The sequence below is a fragment of the Oreochromis niloticus genome, linkage group LG20, assembly GCF_001858045.2.
Source record: "Oreochromis niloticus isolate F11D_XX linkage group LG20, O_niloticus_UMD_NMBU, whole genome shotgun sequence".
Classification (NCBI taxonomy): Eukaryota; Metazoa; Chordata; class Actinopteri; order Cichliformes; family Cichlidae; genus Oreochromis; species Oreochromis niloticus.
In genome coordinates, this window is record NC_031984.2 from 16,993,085 (window position 1) to 17,013,812 (window position 20,728).

A 20,728-nucleotide genomic window follows, 5' to 3' on the forward strand; every position below is an offset into this window, starting at 1 on the left:
CTGTCCGATGACAGTGATACTAAGGTGAGTTTGTGTGGATACTCTAAAACTTTTCAGTTAGTTAGCACTGCTATTTTTACGGCAGTTGGCCGGTATTAATGAAACTTTATATGAAATGGCTCTAACATTGCTGGACTCAGACCCTTAACAAATAAACTCTAATATGGTGTGAGAATGTATTCATATTGTTTATCAGAAGGAAATTGACTTTTAGGACGCTCCAGCTTCTTCAGTTCTAAAACCAAATACACCAGGTCTTTGATCCGTAGTGGGAGTTGACCCTGAATCCACCCTTAGTTATGCTGCAATAGACTTCCCATGATGCACTGAGCATTTCTCATTCTCTGACCCCTTTTCACTCACTATGTGTTTATAAACTCAACTGCATTTATTGTGAGCTATTATTAATCTTATAAACTTAATCTTATTATTAAGCTCTCTTTCACAGCTTGTTTTTGGTCTTGTCTCCCTCCCCTCACCCAAAACCGGTTGCAGCAGATGGCTGCCTGGTTCTGCTGGAGGTTTCTTCTTGTTAAAAAGGAGTTTTTTCTTTCACGCTCTGGCTAAAGTGCTTGCTTATAGGGGCTCCTTTAGGTAATTGTAAGGTAGACGCTACGTCTTTGTATTGTAGGGTTTACAATATAAAGTGCCTTGAGGTGACTTTTGTTGTCATTTTTTTACTATATAAATTAAATTGAATTGAAGTACCTTGTACCTCTCATCTCCAGAGTGTAAGTATATTTTTTGAGCAGTGGCGGATCTAGGATTTTTCTGAGTATGGGGCCATCAATGGGCCACAATATTCATAGAGAGGCCGAATATTAGTCCAACAGCATGTACAATGCTCATTTTAAATGCTATTTTCTTTTTTCATTTCTTTGCATACTAGCTTACACTTGACTGTTACTCCTGAATGTGTTTATGGACAAAAGTTTTGTTCTTTACATTGTCTGTGCTCTATGTAACTGTTAAAAAAAGAAAAAATATGTCAAGAGAAAAAGAAATCAGACCTTTCATAATTACAACTCAATGATTTCTGACCTGATAAAGTGGGACTAGAGGTGCTCCACTCTTGACCAGCTTCTGGTCCACCGTCTGCTCTCTCCCTGCTCTCTCCCTGCTCATTTTCGACAGCTGGCAGGCTCACTCGTTTGGGCAAAACCTGCTGATGTTTTGCCTCAGATTGACCCCTTCTTTTCATGTTCTCTATCAGTGCAAAATAATATAGTAAATAATAATACACAAAATGCAAATTACAAAAGAAGTTCATGAACTAGCATTAGATTTATTAGCGAAAATTTTTTCTTAAACACAAGTCGGGCCTTAATTAAGATTAATGTTGACTGATGTTTGCTTTGCTTCTCAACCTGTTAAGCACCAAAGGGCTTTCTGAGGTTCCTGCTAGAAAATGACATACCCAAAATGAATGGAGTATTTCTCTGCAATTACAAACAGTGTATAAACAATCTTGGAATCAAAATAAAGTTAACACTTGTGAGATTTCATCAGATATTACTGTGTAAAAGTTATGCCGGGCTCACACTGTGGGATTTTTGGCCCATTTTGAGCCGATTTTTGAGTCGTGCGACCGTTTTGGTGATCGGCCCGAGTTTGTCCTTCATCGTTCGTCGTGCATTGTGTAGTGTACGTGGGGTAACGAGAAGCGATTAACACCTCACGACCAGCTCCCGATCATCAATCGCTTGGTCGGGAGGATTTCAAACCTGTTTGAAATCCTCGCGACCGTCGTGTGGGTGTCACTGCAGCTTCTCACACTGCGCACGCGCAAACACAAATGTCAGCGAAAAAGACGGCGCAGCACTGCAGTGCAGCGTGTGATCTGGACACAAGTGATGGAGGCACAACTTGTAGAACTTTGGAAAGCTCACCCGAGCCTTTTCGATGTGGCCTCACAAAATTATCACGACCACAAGAACCGTGAAAATAGTTGGATCTACACTGCTGCTCAATCACAGCTGCCTGATCAATGTTTTTCATAAAGTTGACGGTGATGGTGTGCGTGTCTGTGTGAGTGAAAGACAGAGAGGGAGAGCGAGCAACAGAATTCCTGTTATAACCTTAATTTTATGAACGCACAGTTTGAGCACTCAGGTCGCATCAGAGCATCGGGCCGTATAGTGTGAGACCCTGCATCGTGACCTATGAACTTCTAACCCCTGCGAGTCAATCGTACAGTTTGAGCAGGAGCTGAATCGCGCGACTGAAAAAATCGCACAGTGTGAGCCCGGCATAACTGAGGCTAAAACATAGAAAAAGTAAGAAGGTTTTTCCCTCACCTAATTTATTCTTGGATTTTATTGCATATAACAGGGGTTGGCAACCCTAGGCACGCGTGCCACAGCTGGCATGTGAAGGGTTAACTGATGGCACGACCATAGCTGGACTGGCCATCGGGCATACCGGGCATTTGGCCTGTGGGCCGATGGTGATTTTTCGTTTTTATGGGCCGATGGGGTTTTTTGGGGGGGTTTTTTGTAACGGTATAAACGATGAGAGGTGGTGGATTGAACAGCTGCTGGCCGGTGTGTAAAAATAAGTCAGTTGTTTGGTGGTGGCTATGGCAGAGCTTCCACAGAGGTCAGCAGGTGGATGAGGGAAATGGGAGGCAGGAGGAGGAGAGACCCGAGGCGGCCACTGGTCTGAGTGTCAGGTGAACTGAACTTCAGGTAAAAAGCTATGACCTGCAGTCTATCTGGGTCAGATATAAACCAAGTTTAGGTGTAGTTTATTTTCGTTTTCTGACGTTTGTGCTTTCTCCACTCTCAGAGGACCTCCGGACGTTGTCAAGCTGCTGCCGTAACCTGTTAGGATTTCAGCGCTGGTCTGCTCACAGTTTCTCTGTGCCTACCTGCCTGCCTCCCTGCCCAGCGCTCAGGATAATCATCTCCCCTCACCCGGACCACCTCTCCTCTAAGCTTTGCCTCTGTCTGCGCATGAGTAAGACTTTTTGGACCACGACAGCCGTACGGCTTCCCCACGGACACTTCTAGTGCTCCTTATAGTTTTGTTTCATTGAAATGCCAAGTTGGCCATGTGTGTTTCAAAGTAAAAGGTTGTGAATTTTTTGAGTTAAAACTGTGCGTCTCCAAGCAGAGTATTATGAATCATAGTGTGCCTTTAAGCCAAAGTTGCATTTAAATTCATGTTCCAGAGTAGTAGAGTAGTTTCTAGCGTGTTTTAAGTTTATTTAGGTTGCCGCTAGCACTCGGTTCCTCATGAGTGTTTTTTGAGTTATTCCTTGTTTACGTTGAGCAATTCTAAGTTATGGTAAGCACTCTGAGCACCTCTCACCCTGGTTCGCTGTTTACTTTAATTGCACCACTGTAAATAAAACTTTGTCACCCTCAGTCCCAGCACCTCCGAGTGTTGTCTGCCTTAGAGTCAGTTTCCCCACTGGCCTCAGGCCGTGACACCGACAGCACATATAAAAGCACTAGCTGCCTTTATGTGTTAATTACTTTATGTATACTCAATACTCTTTTACAGTATTTGAGTATGCACAAAGAAATGACATTTTCATCCAGCTGGGAGAGATATCAGAGGCAAAAGCAGGTTGGGTTAAGTGTGCATTTGTTAAGAAAACGTAATAGGGAACATCATTATTTCCACAGAAAATTCTCATTATCAGTTATCAAAATGCAGCTAGCTCACAGAGAAGCAAAACTGGATACTTCTTTAGAGCGCATAGCTTCAATCTGTGTGAATCTGAAAGTAATTGTTTGTCATTGTGAACTTTGTAGATAAAACCAAATCCTACAAGTATGTTGGACTGGTTGAGAAAGTTGATGGTGTCAACACCGGTGTAAAGTAGTAATTGGTCTGTGAATGGATCGCCAATCTTCACTTTCAAAGAAAGTCCCTAGAGAAGATGTGCATTTAAAAAAACAAAAAACAAAACTAACCATACCACAAAAACTTGGTGGTACAGCCAAAAGGGAACAGTGGGTAACATCAACAAGTGGGATGTTATGGAGTAGGCCAGATCGTCGTTTGAATTTAATTTTGTTCTGAATATGTGTTCATGTGTCGCTAGGCCTTGTTTAAGAAAATTGACCTTTGATGTGATCATGTGATGCAACTGCCTTGTATAAAATTGGCCTTTGATGTTGTAAAATAACTTTAAATTAACCTTTAGATAAGTAATTTTGTTAAATTTGTCTGGTTTTTATATAGTACTAGTTTCTAAGATGGAAAAATACAGTTTTACTTTCATAATCAATGGCACCATTTACCCCAAGGTATTCTCTCCAAAGGCAACTTACACCAGGGGAAAGTTGTGCCGCAAGACCACTTTTTTTTTTTTTCAGAGATCATATTTATTAAATACTATATTTCATATCTAAAGTGATTGTTCTCAGGAATGTACAACATCCTGAAATATGTACCTACTTTAGTTGGAAGCATTACTGTCATGGCCTTGCTTTAAAGTCACTTTGAGTAAAAACTGGCACCACTACTGTTTGTCTGTTTTTTGGACAGCGGGACTAATTGTGGCAGGATGTGTGTGATATTATTCGTATCCCACTGTAACTTTACTGTATAAAGAGCCAACATCTTCAAAATTTCAGGAGCAGTTGGTCATAATAAGTGTTTGGAAATTAAAAATCAAGAATATGGGATACTTTTGGTCTGTAATTTGGACAGCTGTGCTTGCAACGCAGGGGAAACATTCTGAAATAAATTGTCTTGAGCCATAGTGTCCCCAGTATCGGGACTTAATGTTTGTCAGACTTTACCTATGTGACAGCTGTGGGTAAATAGTGATTTATGACTTGCTAACAAACTCCTCGACTCTTATCAGTTGTCTGTTGAAAATCTTTCCTCAGGGGATCATTCAAATCTTCTTTTTCAGTAAAATCTCACCACTTTTAAAATGTATTCCACTACAGATTAGAGAATACATGCCCTTAAAATGTATTTTGTAACGTATTCCGTTACGTTACTCAATGACAGCAACGTATTCTGAATACTTTGGATTACTTAATATATTATCATGCTTTTTTACAACTACATGAATGTACTATTGCTGTGTGATTTACTACTATTACTGAAGGCTACTCGCCATACCAATACCAACTAGATGTTAAAATCTTAATATAAAATGAGTAACAGTAGGGTGGACATTAGGTAAGGCTGCACTTTTTGCAGCGATCTCATATAGAAAACTAATTTGCGCGTATATAAAACAGGTCCGCGGCTCCAAACAATAGTAAAGGGACCTCTGGCTAATACGTCAGGTTCCGTGTCGGGCTCGTAGCCGAAAACTAGCTTTACTTTGTTGTCTGGTTTAACTTTGCTAGTGAGAGACAGAGAGAGGCGTTGAAAGGCTGCTCCAACGGAACTTATTGTTTCGGACGAAAACACGAACACAGTATACAGTCGAGTCTTAATAGCTTACTTACAACTGGACTCGTCAGGCACTCTTTTTGGCTGCAGTGGTTATTATTATATTTAAATGCTTCCATCTTCTGTTTCTGGTCGGTGACAACTACTTTTCGACTCTCCTTTTTCTCCCTCCCTCGCTCACAGACACATAACGGGTATGGCAGTCCATTCTCCCTGCAGCACGGACTACACTGCCCATGAGGCTACATTCTTTAGGGCTATGCCCATAACACTCTGCCTATTGCCTTCATATTAAATTATTTTTTGAATAATCATTTTTAAAACATATTTCTTCACGTCACTATGCGTCCTGGGTCCTGGGGGGGTGCTCCGGGAGTATGAGTGTCTGGCCCATTGCTACGGGCCATTCAGTCCTTATACAACCGTTGCAAGAGCTTGGTCCGCATAGCCAGCAATAAGTCGGACTCGTTCCTTTCACTTGGGTGGTCTCAGGATCTCATCTCTGCTTTTTGCAGATGATGTGGTTATGTTGGCTTCTTCGGGTGATGGCCTCCAGCACACCTTGGAATGGTTCGCAGCCGAGTGTGAAGCAGTGGGAATGAGAATCAGCACCTCCAAATCTGAGGCCATGGTCCTCAGCCGGAAAAGGGTGGAGTGCCCACACTGGGTCTGGGACGAGTCCCTGCCCCAAGTGAAAGAGTTTAAGTATCTCAGGGTCTTGTTCACGAGTGACGCGAGAAGGGAGCGGGAGATCGACAAACGGATTGGTGCGGCCGTTGTACCAATCTGTTGTGGTGAAGAGAGAGATGAGTGTAAAAGCGAAGCTCTCAATTTAGCGGTCGCTCTACGTCCCTACCCTCACCTATGGCCACGAGCTGTGGGTAGTGACCGAAAGAACGAGATCGCGGATACAAGCGACGGAAATGGGTTCCTCCGAAGGGTGGCTGGCATGTCCCTTAGAGATACGGTGAGAAGTTCGGGCATTCGGGAGGGGCTCAAAGTAGAGCCGCTGCTCCTCTACATCGAAAGGAGCCAGTTGAGGTGGTTCGGGAATCTGACAAGGATTCCTCCTGGGCGACTCCTGGGTGAGGTGTTCCCGGCACGTCCCACCGGGAGGAGGTCCCGGGGCAGACCCAGGACAGGCTGGAGAGATTATGGCTGTATCCCAATTCAGGGGCTGTAGCCTTAAAGGCCGCATTTTAAGGCCGATTACGTCACAGCGACGCGACGAAGGCTGTCCCAATTCAAAGGCTGCTCGAAATGCGGCCCTCAAATACGTCCTTCATTTCCCTGAATTTTAAGGATGTGGCGGTGTAGACTTCGTGGCCCAACATATCCCAGAATGCATAGCGCGGCGGTGGGTGTGGATAATTTTGCAGAGAATAAACGGCGGAAGAGGGGCACCCGAAGAGTAAACTTTTAAAAGTAAGTACTGAATATTATGTCACTTATTTATGTGCAAATGTTTAATAACAAAGAACATTAAAACATTACTGTTGGCCACATGTCGGCAAAGTTATGTGACATTAGCAATGTTAGTACTAACGTGGTTTTAAAGCCTTTACTTTAAAATATACGCCATTCAATAGTTGACCTTAATCTTACAGAGAATGTGATGATTTCATGGATATTTAAAGTAAGCACTGAGAGAAATTTAGTAATGCCAACATATTAAAAGAACAATATTTGTCTCTTATATATAATACATTTATATATACAGTGTCAAAGGAACCTGTCTTTGAGTGAAAATTTAAGATGACAGGAAATATAAATAAATGCAGCTTGAATCTTTACTGAAGCTCAGTATTTGAAACAGAGTTCATTCACTGCTGTAATAACTAATAATGATTGAAATAATAACTTTAATATTGGCCATATTATATTTACATTACCAAAGTAAGATGACTTTAGTCTCATGAACAACATTAGGTAATTGTTATTTACTAGCTAATCTTAAAATAACTGTTCAGTACAGAAATGAAGCCCAATAATCATGATTTCACAGTCCCGTGGTCTCAGCCTCAGATACTTATCAAATCAAAGCTCATGTAGAAACAAACAAACAAATGAACAAAAGGTTTTCTCCTTCATTTCTGTCAAACAAAGCTGTATGAAACGTTTCCAGCTGTTAGTATCATGGTTGCTAGGCAATCTGGGCAGTGCGACGGAGGCTAGACCGTCCCATTTCACAAGCCTCGCACTTCCGACCTTAGCGGTCTTTGAGTACGCGGCCCTTGAGGATCGTTAAGGCTGCGTACTTTAAGGCTGCAGACCCTGAATTGGGATACAGCCTATATCTCTCCCGGCTGGCCTGGGAATGCCTTGGTGTTCCCCCAGACAAGCTGGAGGAGGTGGCAGGAGAGAGGGAGGTCTGAGCTTCTCTTTTTGGGCTGCTGCCCCCGCGACCCGGCCCCACATAAGCGGAAGAAAATGGATGAAAATGGATGGATGGATAGTTCTGTGTGTGTCACATGTTTATGTTGTTGACTGGTTTTATATCTGTGTAATAGTGAGAAATACAAATGTTTGGTTAATTAATTATGTTTTGTGTTTTGCCTTAATGCTTTTAAATATGTTTAGGAGTAATATTGTGGGTGGAATTCGTTAAAGTTGAGCAGTGTACAAGCGCTACCATTGACTTAAGTCAGCATATAATATAACAAGTATTTACAAGTTTACAAAAGTAGTAGCATTTGAACAAAGTAGTAGTATTTCCCTTAAGTATGAAAATATACTTAAAGTACCTAAACTACTAATGCTCAATATATAATACCTTTGAATAATTGAACAGTTCTGACACTAACAAATCGATTTGTGTTACAATAGATGACAAAAATGATGTTGATTCAACATAAAATCAATCTTAATTAAATAAGACTTTAATTAAGTAAAAATTAAGGGAGGAGAAAAAGAGAAATTATTAGTTCAACACATGCAGAAACTAGAAAAATTAATCACATGTTTAAAGATGCATTCAAGAATAAAATGAAACCAAGTTTGTGAAAAATAGAACATTTTGCAGAAAGTAATTTCGATATACCCATATTTCTTCTTAATTGTCTGCTTTTTTAATGAATCTTTATCAATAACATGTTATATATCATTTTCACACAATCATCTGTGATAAATGCAATTTAAAACATGACTATCAAAAGACATGTTATATATATGTGTGTTAGTTACCTTGGCAGTAGCAATGAATCTAACTTCAGTCTGCATGAAAAGGATGTCCGTGTTACTGATGATATGTACTTCAAGCTGTCCTCTTTATATAAAGGGATATTTGGTGTTCAGTCTCCTCCCCTGTGCTTTCTGTCTTTCTATTTGTGTGTGTGTATCTATGGGTGTGGTGTTTGGATCACTGCTGCAATACTTGTGCATAAGATTTAGTGAATCTGTTTTCAGAAACAGAATATTGCTTTCATAATTACAATTATGTATTTGTAGAACAATACCTCCATGTCTGCACTGGGAGTCCATCAGTCACATTGAACCTCCTACATTGGACTATATTTTTCTACCGTAGTTCAGTGAGGCAAACCAAACCCTGGCACTAAGAAAAGGATGTTTTTACATTTAAGTTGCAGCCATTGTAGGTTCTGCCACAAAGATTGTAGATATTTGGTTTTAACTGTAGCCACTTGGTCCTTTAAGCTTGGAGCCTTCCAATCTCTCATTGAGTACCCATGCTCACTTTCCAGGGTTTTAAATAAATCTTCTTAGTAAATATGACTCTTAAAATAAAGGAAAGATGCTTCAAAACTGTCATTTTTAAAATTTTGCTCATAATTTATCAGGTAACTTGATACAATGTTAGTGGGCTTGATTTTGGGTGTAGCAAATGATTTTACAAAAATAAACGTTTCAAATACTCATAGAGTCCCAGTGATGGTGGTCTGCTGTGAGCTATTACAAACTATGAATTCAATCAATATAAATGAGTCCCCCTGTCAGTATTATGTTAGTTTTATTATGTTAGTTTGAAATAATTTTTATAGAGGTTTAATATAACACCACCTTTGATGATTTGGTACTTACTGCAACAATAAAAATGGATTCTTTTAGTGAAGTGCTCACACTAAATTTGATATGGAACTCTCATACTATTTGAAAGCTGCTTTCAGTTTTTATTTTACTGACAGGAAACCATAGTCTCCAATGTAAAAGCTTACTGTGTTTCAGCTAAATCTGTATTCAACAGTACAAAATAATCACTGAAAAAATAATTTGTTGGTAGCTGTATTCAGTATTTCCGTTTTCTCTATTAGCACATTATTTAATTCAATTTTTTGCAGTTTCTTTCTTCCCATTTTCTAGTCGTGGTTAAATGGCTATGAAAATATTTTACAGAGCATTGTTAAGTTGTGGCTGATTGCACAAGAAAAAAGGAAACAGAAAACATGACGATGAAGAAGACTTGAGTATAAAACAAGAGATACTTGTCGAACAATCAAGGTTCGTTGTATTGTGTTCATCCTGTGTGTCCAGTTTTTCTACTGCTGTTTTTATTTTGGTTCATTGATTAGGTGTTTCCAACATTGTTCAGTTTTGTCTTATTAAATGTTTGAACTCATACATGTGTTTTAAACAAGTCATATACCAACACGTTCTCACTCCCAAAGCGTAAACTCTGCTGACCAGCAAGAGATTGGTGCCCACTGCTGCGGTGGTTGTGCCCCCAGCTGAAGCACAGCCTCCAATTTGATTTCCACACCAGTCGGCTTGGAGCAAAGGTTCACCTTTGGGCCCTTGATGGGACCAGATGCACAGAAGGAAGGAGCCTCAGCCCTCCCAGCTGTGGGATTGAGTTGAAAAGGGGTCCAGTGGCAGGGATACGCTGGTTTTCCACATCTGTTGCCGCTCAAGAGGTGCCACTTAAGTTCTGTTCAGGTTGTCAGCCCCAGAAGGCCCTGCACTGTCTCCCAAGCACAAACCCCCTGCACACAAAACATCTCAGATTGTAACTCTATTTGGGTGTGTTAAATGTTCAAGTGACCACATCAAGTGTACCCGCTTTCTTGGGGCATTGTTGTGCCCCAAGAAAGGTGCTGCCAACACACTGTATGAATGTACATGTTCCCATGTTACAAACAATTAAGAATGCTTGCAAATAAATAAATAATAATTGCAAATCCTTAGCTTGCAGGCAAAAAGAGCCAGGTCAGGCAGGTGATGCAGACACATCGGTGAGCGATAACATCCCACCTGCAGTGCTGCAGGTCAGCTGATCACCACCCTTAGTGGCACGCTTGCGCCCCCTTTCCGTGAGTGGTGGAAACCATTGCTATGGTTACCGGTTGCAGTTCCGGGTCAAGAATTGTAAACACCACTGTTTGCAAGGACACAGCAGTGATACTGAGGAAGGAAAAAAATGCGCTATTGCAGAAAAGAGCAAAATTAGTTATCCCTGCTTCAAAAACAGAAAAAGCCATTTTTTTTTAATCTGAAAAATGGTTTGAGGACTTTGTCCCATCCTCGACCTGCGAGTCTTGAACAAATATCTACGAACGTACAAGTTCAAGATGTTAACACTCAGGCAGCTTCCGTTGGCCCGGAAGATTGGTATGCAACCATCAATCTAACAGATGCTTATTTTCAGGTGTCTATACACCCAAACCAAAGGCAGTTTCTGAGGTTTGCACTCGAAGGCGTAGCCTACGAATAAATGGTCCTGCATTTCGGATTGTCCCTTGCTCCTCGCACCTTCGCAAAATGTGCTGAGGCAGCGTTAGCCCCCTCAGAGAAAGGGGCATTCACATTTTAGCCTATCTAGATGACTGGGCTCTCCTAGCTTGCACCAGAGAGCTGGTGGCGACCGAGCTGTTGCTGGTTCTGTTACACAGCCAGGCACTGGGTTTCTCTGTGAACTTTTAAAAGAGCTCGCTAATCCTCACCGCCCCCTATTGTTCTCCATAATTCATCATGATCCACCCCTGGGCTTGGATGCGCTAGCGTACCAGTAGCCAGATGTGCTTCTGTATACATCTCTCCCAGTGGAAATGATATATAGAGACAGTGTCTTGGCAGCGTCTCTTTCTGATTCTAGTGGCTCCTTGATGGCCCATAAGGTCATGGTATGCAGAGATAATTAGTCTTTTAGAAGCAAGCCCTTGGCAGCTTCGCAGAGACCTCCTCTCTTAGGCGTGAGGAGAAGTGGTTCACCCATGCCCGGATGTTTGGTGCCTTCATTCTTACCTGCTGAGACGTCAAATTTGATTGCTAAAGATCTACCCTGAAGTGTGGTAGCGACAATCCAGAGTGCTAGGGCCTCATCCACCATATGCTTGTACACTTACAAATGGCAAGCCTTCAAGCAAAGGTGCCAGGACTGCCACATGCACCTATTGCAGTGCTCTATTGTGGATGTTTTGACTTTCCTGAAAGAGCTGCTGAATAAGGTTTATTTAGCAGCTGTATCTGTCGGTCATATTGGCTTTGACGGGGTGACACCAGGTGCACATCCCCTTGCCATACGTTTTTTGAAAACACTGGCTGAGACCCGTTGTTGGTTCCAGTGTCCCTGCATGGGACTTGTGTTTGGTGCTGGAGGCCCTTTGTGGCCCCCCTTTTGAACCCATTGAGTCTGTGGATATGAAATTTCTCTCATATAAAATTGCATTGTTTCAGCTTTGGCTTCGGCAAAGTGAGTAGGTGACCTTCATGCTCTGTCTATGCATCCCTCCTGCACACATTTCTCTCCTGATGGCCACAAGAGGTCATATTGCAGCTGAATGCTGCATATTTTCCCAAGGTCATTCCTACAGCTTATAGCTCAATGGAGTTTGGATTGCTGAGCTTTTGTTCCTGTCCTTTTGCATCTGAGGAGCAGAGGAGGATGCATTCTTTGTCTGGTGCGTGTGCTACCTACCTACATTGAAAGCACTCAGAACATGCGTTTCTGTGACCAGTTGTTTGTCTGTTTCGCTAACCCAGCCAGAGGTAGAGCTCTGTCTCACTGGATTATAGAAGCTATCACACTGGTGTACTGCACCAAGGGTCTTACTTTGTCCCAGGGGCATGAGAGCTCATTCCACCAGGGAAATGGCAACCTCATGGGCTCTTTTTAAAGGGGTTCCCATAGCTGATATTGGTGTCAAAGTCAAATTTATTTATATAGCACATTTAAAACAACAACTGTTGACCAAGGTGCTGTACAATTAAGATAATCAAAAGAAATAAAAACATAGGAAGGCATAATAAAAGTTAAGAAAAATAATCATAAAATTAGAAGATTTGAGTAAGAAATACAATACAATACAATACAATTTTATTTATATAGCACATTTAAAAACAAGGTGTATGCCAAAGTGCTTCACAGAAACCAAATAAGAGCAATAACAAATACAAGTAAATAAAATAATAAAATAATATAAGTACAAATAGAATATACTAACAGGTGGGAGACATAACTAACCAATGATACCAGGCATAGTAGGCACGAGCTGAAAGGCTGAAGGTTAAAACATAAAAACATTAATAAAAGCAAAAAAGATAAGTTACAGTACAGTTAAAAATGCAGGGTCTAGGAGGCAGGGAAGGCAAGGCTAAATAAATACGTTTTTAATCGAGATTTAAAAGATTGAATTGAATCAGAGGCGCGGATAGCTTGAGGAAGATTATTCCAGAGGTAGGGTGCAACAGAAGCAAATGCGTGGTCACCTCTGGTCTTAAGGCGGGATCTAGGTCGCACCAGGAGCATTTGGCCTGCTGATCTAAGCGCTCTCCTAGGGGTATAAAAGCTGAGGAGATCCTTAAGATAGCTGGGCGCCGTGTTATATATGATTTTAAAAGTGAGCAATAAGATTTTAAAATCAATGCGATGTTTAATGGGGAGCCAGTGCAGGTTGGAGAGAACTGGAGTAATAGACAAACCTACCAGTTCCGGTTAAGAGATGCGCAGCACCATTTTGAACGGGCTGCAGTTTGTGAATGAGGGCAGAATGGAGAACAGTATAAAGGGAATTACAGTAATCTAATCTTGATGTAACAAAGGCATGGATAAGTTTTTCCCGGTCCTTACGTGGTATGTAGGGCTTGGCGTTAGAGATTAGACATAATTGATAGAAACCAGATTTAACTACAGAGGACACATGTTTGTCCAGCTTGAAGGAACTGTCCAAGACAACACCCAAGTTCCTCGCAGTATCAGAAAGGGAGTTAGCAAAGGGCCCAAATATACCAGTTAGTTCAACCCGAGGGATGGGAGTATCAAAGATTACAATTTCTGTCTTCTTATCATTTAAAATGAGGGAATTGCTCAGTAGCCAGTTTTTAACTTCACTCATACAATCAAAGAAGTGTTGCAACAACGACGTGACATCCTCAGGCAGTTCAAAATAGATTTGAATGTCATCCGCGTAAAAATGAAAGGAAATATTGTATTTATCAAAGACTCGGCCCAAGGGGAACAAGTATAAAGAGAACAGCAAAGGACCCAGCACAGACCCCTGGGGGACACCAGAGGTGACAGGGGCAGTGGAGGAGGAGTAGGTACCCATCGCGACAGAAAAGGACCTTTCTGATAGATAGGATTTAAACCAGCTAAGGGCACTGCCTGTGATGCCCACCAGATGCTCAAGCCTCATTAAAATGACATTATGGTCCACCAAATCAAAAGCAGAGGACAAATCAAGCAAAACTAAGACCACAGGGCGCCCTGAGTCAGCAACTGAGAGAAGGTCATTAAAGACTCTCAGTAATGCAGTTTCCGTGCTATGGCGTGGCTTAAACCCCGACTGAAATATTCTTTGCATCCAAATAAGTTTGGAGTTGGGAGTGAACAATCTTCTCTAGAACTTTAGACAGAAATGGGAGTTTGGAAATAGGTCTAAAATAAGATATAAAAGTAGTACAAACTCATTCTGATTTAAGGGCCAAGGAATAAAAGTGGGTTTTCATGGGAGTTATGTGTTCTCGCTTGTGTGTGGCAGTTAGCAACCGTGCTGCAGCGTTTTGGACCAGCTGCAGACGGCTAACTGAGGACAAACTAACACCAGAGTAAAGACTATTACAATAGTCGAGGCGAGATCAAATGAAGGCATGGATAGCTCTCTCAAAGTCTCTAAAACAGAGAAATGGCTTCACTTTAGCAAGTAGCCGAAAGTGAAAGAAACGGGTCTTGATTACAGTATTAATCTGTTTGACAAATGTTAGATTAGAGTCAAAAATCACTCCTAGGTTCCTCGCAAAGGGTTTTTTTTTAATACATTTCTAAGGGGCCAAAGTCGCAGTGGTCACAGGGACCAAACACAATCACCTCTGTTTTCTGTTCATTTAAGTTAATAAAATGTAAAGCCATCAATGCCTTAACATCCTCCAAACAATCCAGCAAACTCTTCAGAGGACTCGCCAATTTACGTTTCAGTGGTAGGCAAATCTGTGAGTCATCTGCATAACAATGGAACGAGATGCCATGTTTTTTTAAAAATTGAACCCATAGGGAGCATATAAATTGAAAAGAGAACTGGGCCAAGAATGGACCCGTGGGGGACCCTAAAAGAAAGTGAGGTTTTAGAGGATGATGTAATCTGTAAAAATCTGTAAAAATTTTATTTCCTTATTTTTGCAATCTTTTTTATTTTCTTCTGAGTGTTTACGTTAACATTCAGATTAAAAGAGCCCCAAAGATAATCTGTGTTCTGGGCTGGTTAATTTAGCCAGGCTACACAATTTGGTACCAGGAGTGGGGTATCTGCAAAAGTGGAAGCTCAGCGATTTTGTTTTTGTTATGGGTTTCAGTTTAAGTAGGTTATTTTACGGTGCAAAAATAACTGTAGTGTTGGTCACCCACGGCCTGAGGGATTGGAAAGGACCTGAGGATTGGGGCCATCCCAGAGGTGTGCAGAGTAGTGGCCATTCTGTCCAAAAGAATAGAATAGAATAGAATGCCTTTATTGTCACTATACAGGGAGTGCAGAATTATTAGGCAAGTTGTATTTTTGAGGAATAATTCTATTATTGAACAACAACCATGTTCTCAATGAACCCAAAAAACTCATTAATATCAAAGCTGAATGTTTTTGGAAGTAGTTTTTAGTTTGTTTTTAGTTTTAGCTATTTTAGGGGGATATCTGTGTGTGCAGGTGACTATTACTGTGCATAATTATTAGGCAACTTAACAAAAAACAAATATATACCCATTTCAATTATTTATTTTTACCAGTGAAACCAATATAACATCTCCACATTCACAAATATACATTTCTGACATTCAAAAACAAAACCAAAACAAATCAGCGACCAATATAGCCACCTTTCTTTGCAAGGACACTCAAAAGCCTGCCATCCATGGATTCTGTCAGTGTTTTGATCTGTTCACCATCAACATTGCGTGCAGCAGCAACCACAGCCTCCCAGACACTGTTCAGAGAGGTGTACTGTTTTCCCTCCTTGTAAATCTCACATTTGATGATGGACCACAGGTTCTCAATGGGGTTCAGATCAGGTGAACAAGGAGGCCATGTCATTAGTTTTTCTTCTTTTATACCCTTTCTTGCCAGCCACGCTGTGGAGTGCTTGGACGCGTGTGATGGAGCATTGTCCTGCATGAAAATCATGTTTTTCTTGAAGGATGCAGACTTCTTCCTGTACCACTGCTTGAAGAAGGTGTCTTCCAGAAACTGGCAGTAGGACTGGGAGTTGAGCTTGACTCCATCCTCAACCCGAAAAGGCCCCACAAGCTCATCTTTGATGATACCAGCCCAAACCAGTACTCCACCTCCACCTTGCTGGCGTCTGAGTCGGACTGGAGCTCTCTGCCCTTTACCAATCCAGCCACGGGCCCATCCATCTGGCCCATCAAGACTCACTCTCATTTCATCAGTCCATAAAACCTTAGAAAAATCAGTCTTGAGATATTTCTTGGCCCAGTCTTGACGTTTCAGCTTGTGTGTCTTGTTCAGTGGTGGTCGTCTTTCAGCCTTTCTTACCTTGGCCATGTCTCTGAGTATTGCACACCTTGTGCTTTTGGGCACTCCAGTGATGTTGCAGCTCTGAAATATGGCCAAACTGGTGGCAAGTGGCATCTTGGCAGCTGCACGCTTGACTTTTCTCAGTTCATGGGCAGTTATTTAGCGCCTTGGTTTTTCCACACGCTTCTTGCGACCCTGTTGACTATTTTGAATGAAACGCTTGATTGTTCGATGATCACGCTTCAGAAGCTTTGCAATTTTAAGACTGCTGCATCCCTCTGCAAGATATCTCACTATTTTTGACTTTTCTGAGCCTGTCAAGTCCTTCTTTTGACCCATTTTGCCAAAGGAAAGGAAGTTGCCTAATAATTATGCACACCTGATATAGGGTGTTGATGTCATTAGACCACGCCCCTTCTCATTACAGAGATGCACATCACCTAATATGCTTAATTGGTAGTAGGCTTTCGAGCCTATACAGCTTGGAGTAAGACAACATGCATGAAGAGGATGATGTGGACAAAATACTCATTTGCCTAATAATTCTGCACTCCCTGTACAGTTGTACAATGAGATACAGAGCATCTCCTACTCAGTGCAAACATGCGGGGAGGTGTACAGTTCTGCAGCGCTATATACATATGGACAGTATTAACAGAGGGAAAAAGATATATATATATATAAAATGTACAAATATACAAGCCGGTTTAAAAAAAAGTAATATGTAATAAATAGTGTTGTGTATATACAGTTGGGTTATTGCACATAGAATTGGTATTGCACAGTGGTGGTCCATAGAGGAAGTGGGAAGAAAAAAAAATTGGGGGGGGGGGGGCGTGTTATCGGTGCATGTGTGAGTTCAGGGTGGTTATGGCTTTGGGGAAGAAACTGTTTTTGAGTCTGTGGGTTTTTGTGCTGATGCACCTGTAGCATTTCCCTGAGGGAAGCAGGCTGAACATGTTGAAACCAGGGTGGGAGCTGTCCTTGATAATGTTTGCTGCTCTGCTGAGGCAGCGGGAGGAATAAATGTCCATCAGGGAGGGGAGAGGGCAGCTGATGATCTTTTGTGCTGTCTTGACTACACTCTGAAGCCTCACTCTATCCGCCTTGGTGCAGCTGCCGTACCATACCATGATGCAGTAGGTTAGCAGGCTCTCAATGGACGAGCTGTAGAAGGTCAGCAGCAGGTTGGAGTCCAGCTTGTACTTCCTGAGGACTCTCAGGAAGTGCAGCCGCTGTTGGGCCTTCTTGACGACCACTGAGATGTTGTCTGTCCAGGAGATGTCAGCAGAGATGAGGACACCAAGGAACCGGAAGGTGTGGACCCTCTCCACACACTCCCCGTTGATGTAAAGGGGGGCTAAGTCAGTGCTGTGTCTCCTGAAGTCGACAATGAGCTCTTTGGTTTTCTTAGTGTTCAGTGCCAGGTTGTTTTCTGAACACCATGCTGTCAGCTTCAGGACTTCCTCTCTGTAGTCTGCCTCGTCTCCCTTTGAGATGAGTCCGACTACCGTGGTGTCATCAGCAAACTTGATGATGAGAGTGTTGTTGTGGGTCGAACTGCAGTCGTGGGTGTAGAGAGAATACAGGAGGGGGCTCAGCACACAGCCCTGTGGGGAGCCGGTGCTCAGTGTGCGAGTGGAGGAGAGATGAGGGCCGAGTCTTACAGTGTGGGGCCGGTTTGTGAGAAAGTCTTTTATCCAGGCACATGTGAGAGGAGGGAGGCCAAGAGTGACCAGTTTGGTGATGAGGATGTCCGGGATGATTGTATTAAAAGCTGAGCTGTAGTCCACGAAGAGCATTTGGACGTAGCTCTGCCACTGCTCTAGGTGACTCCGCACAGCGTGGAGGGCTGTGGCAATGGCGTCTTCTGTGGATCTGTTTGCGCGGTATGCAAACTGGTGGGGGTCAAATTCTGGGGGGAGGTAATCCTTGATGTGCTGAAGGACTAGTCTCTCAAAGCATTTCATGATTACCGGTGTGAGGGCCACAGGGCGGTAATCATTCAGGCTGGAGATGGGAGACTTCTTCGGCACTGGGATGATTGTGGCTGATTTTAGACAGGATGGGATGTCTGCCTGATCCAGTGAGAGGTTGAAGAGTCTGGCGAAGATGAGGGTGAGCTGGTGTGCGCATGCTCTTAGTACCTTGCCAGGTACTCCGTCTGGACCGGCCGCCTTCCTGGGGTTCACTGCTAGGTAGGGCTGCTCGATTATGGCAAAAATGATAATCACGATTATTTTCACTGAAATTGAGATCTCGATTATTTGACGATATTTATTTAACAATAACAATGTATTGAATAATGGCTTTAAAGATTGTCAAAAAATAATCTAAAATAGTGTGCAAATACTGATTACAGTGCAAATGTTTGCAATATAAAAAATAAATGAAAAATGTAAACATCTATGTTTAGTGAACTTCAAAATACTGCACAATATTTGATCCACGTCTGACTCCGCGAACCCATATTGTTTCCACCAATGTTCCCTCAAATATTTCATGTGTCTGAGCGAACACACAAACTCCCTGAGCGATCCCTTGGACCACTGTGAGCGACATCAGACGTGTGCACTGTGGTCACGCCAGCATCTAATCCATCCAAGTTACATGGTTTATTAAAATAATCAAATTACAGCATTTACATTTATGTTAGACTACTTTTAATTAACTGCTTTAGCCCACTTACAATGAAAATTTAAAAAAAATCCTGTTCATGACCTGTGTAGTATGTTAACACTATTGGAAGTAAAAATAACTTGAACTCCAATTTTGAAAACACAACTTTCTCTTTTTTTTTTCATAAAGCTCTGACTTGTATTATGAGTATGAGTCTGTGGTCTGGGAGAGTCCTATAACTCTCTGTCTGCAAAATACAGTATATAATGACCAATGTTGGGCAATTAATTATATAGTTACTACTTCAAAAAAGTAACTCAGTTTGGCAAACAACAAAGTTTTTTGCAGCTATTTATTTTTTTTAATGCAGCCAAGGCGTTTTTTTAAATAAACATGTCAAACTATTTACAGAACAATCAGCTGTTCTGCATCAAATCTGATGCCACACAAATTATTTGTGCCACTCCAAAAAATAATTTCTGTCCACTATGAGATAAAGGAGAACAACAGCCTGATACCTGCAGGCCTGACAACAGGAGATGTATCACTGCTGTAACACCTGTAACATTCAGCAGCCGCCTCATTGTTCTGACACACACAACAAATCTATTGACTACACTACACACTAACTACACAAGATTTGCGCTAAACGTCTCAAATCTCTCACATCTCAGAACACCGCCGTCACTCCTAAAACTTCCCCCCGTTTCTTAACAACTAGATGCCACGTTGCCATATCATTTTTTGATTGGTCGACACGGTACTTTTTTCGACCAATAGGAAAGGGTGGGGGGGTTTTTGGTTTTGTTTTTGCTCACAGGCGGAGAGTGCTTTCGAGCGTTTTCCTTATAAAACGCCGTTTTTACCGTTTCTTCCCGCAGTAAATATAAACAACGATAGTATTCAGGAAGAAAACCAAACATTGCATATATTTTTATCATAACTCTGGTTTTACGTGGCCTATCAACACAATTTAAAAACTGGTATAAAGTCCACACTTTTTCCGTCAATTGTTCCATCTGTCCTGCTCACATCTCCAATGGTTGTACACGTTGTCATTAATGTGGCTTCACTGCACATCAGCCACGCCGCTTTGCTAGCTAAAACACCGGTGTCGGCACATAAGGACACTGTCATAGCCTGTCAACCACGTTGATTGGCTGCGTATATACGAATGTGAATCGCATTATTGGCTGGACTATAGGATAAGGTGGCATCGTTCTAATCCCATACAGGAGCAGCCAGTCACTTACTGACTAACACTGCAAAACAGAATTGTTAAAGTTTTAATTTTAATTTCAATTCAGGTTAGATTTTTTTTGTGCGGAACGCAGATTTTCTGTGCGCAGAGACCGTGCCAGCAGTGCGCAATTGCGCACGTGCGCAGCTTAGAGGGAACATTGGTTTCCACACCACTGAAGTCGTTTTACCTCTCTTTTCAACCAACGGCATTCTTTCTTCAGCAGCCATTATCCTCTCCTCTCCAAATAACTTCTGCTTAGCTTTCCGAGCTTTCCTCGGGTCCTCTTAATTGTTGTGACGCGTGTTCGAAACGCAGAGAGGTGCGCTCGATTTGCCACACGGAGCAGCGCGAGAGTAAAGCACGAGGGAGGTGCTAATAATCGGCTCAGTCATTTTTAATGATCGTTGAAAACCCAGATCGTAATCGAGATTAAAATTCGATTAATTGAGCAGCCCTACAGCCAAGCCCACCAACATCCTCCAAAGAAACTGCAGCTAGTGTTCCATCAGCGGTAACTGAGGTTCACTATCTACCCCCTCAACGAAAGTCACGGTTAGTAAGCCTAGTGGGAAACAGATGTACTATGAAC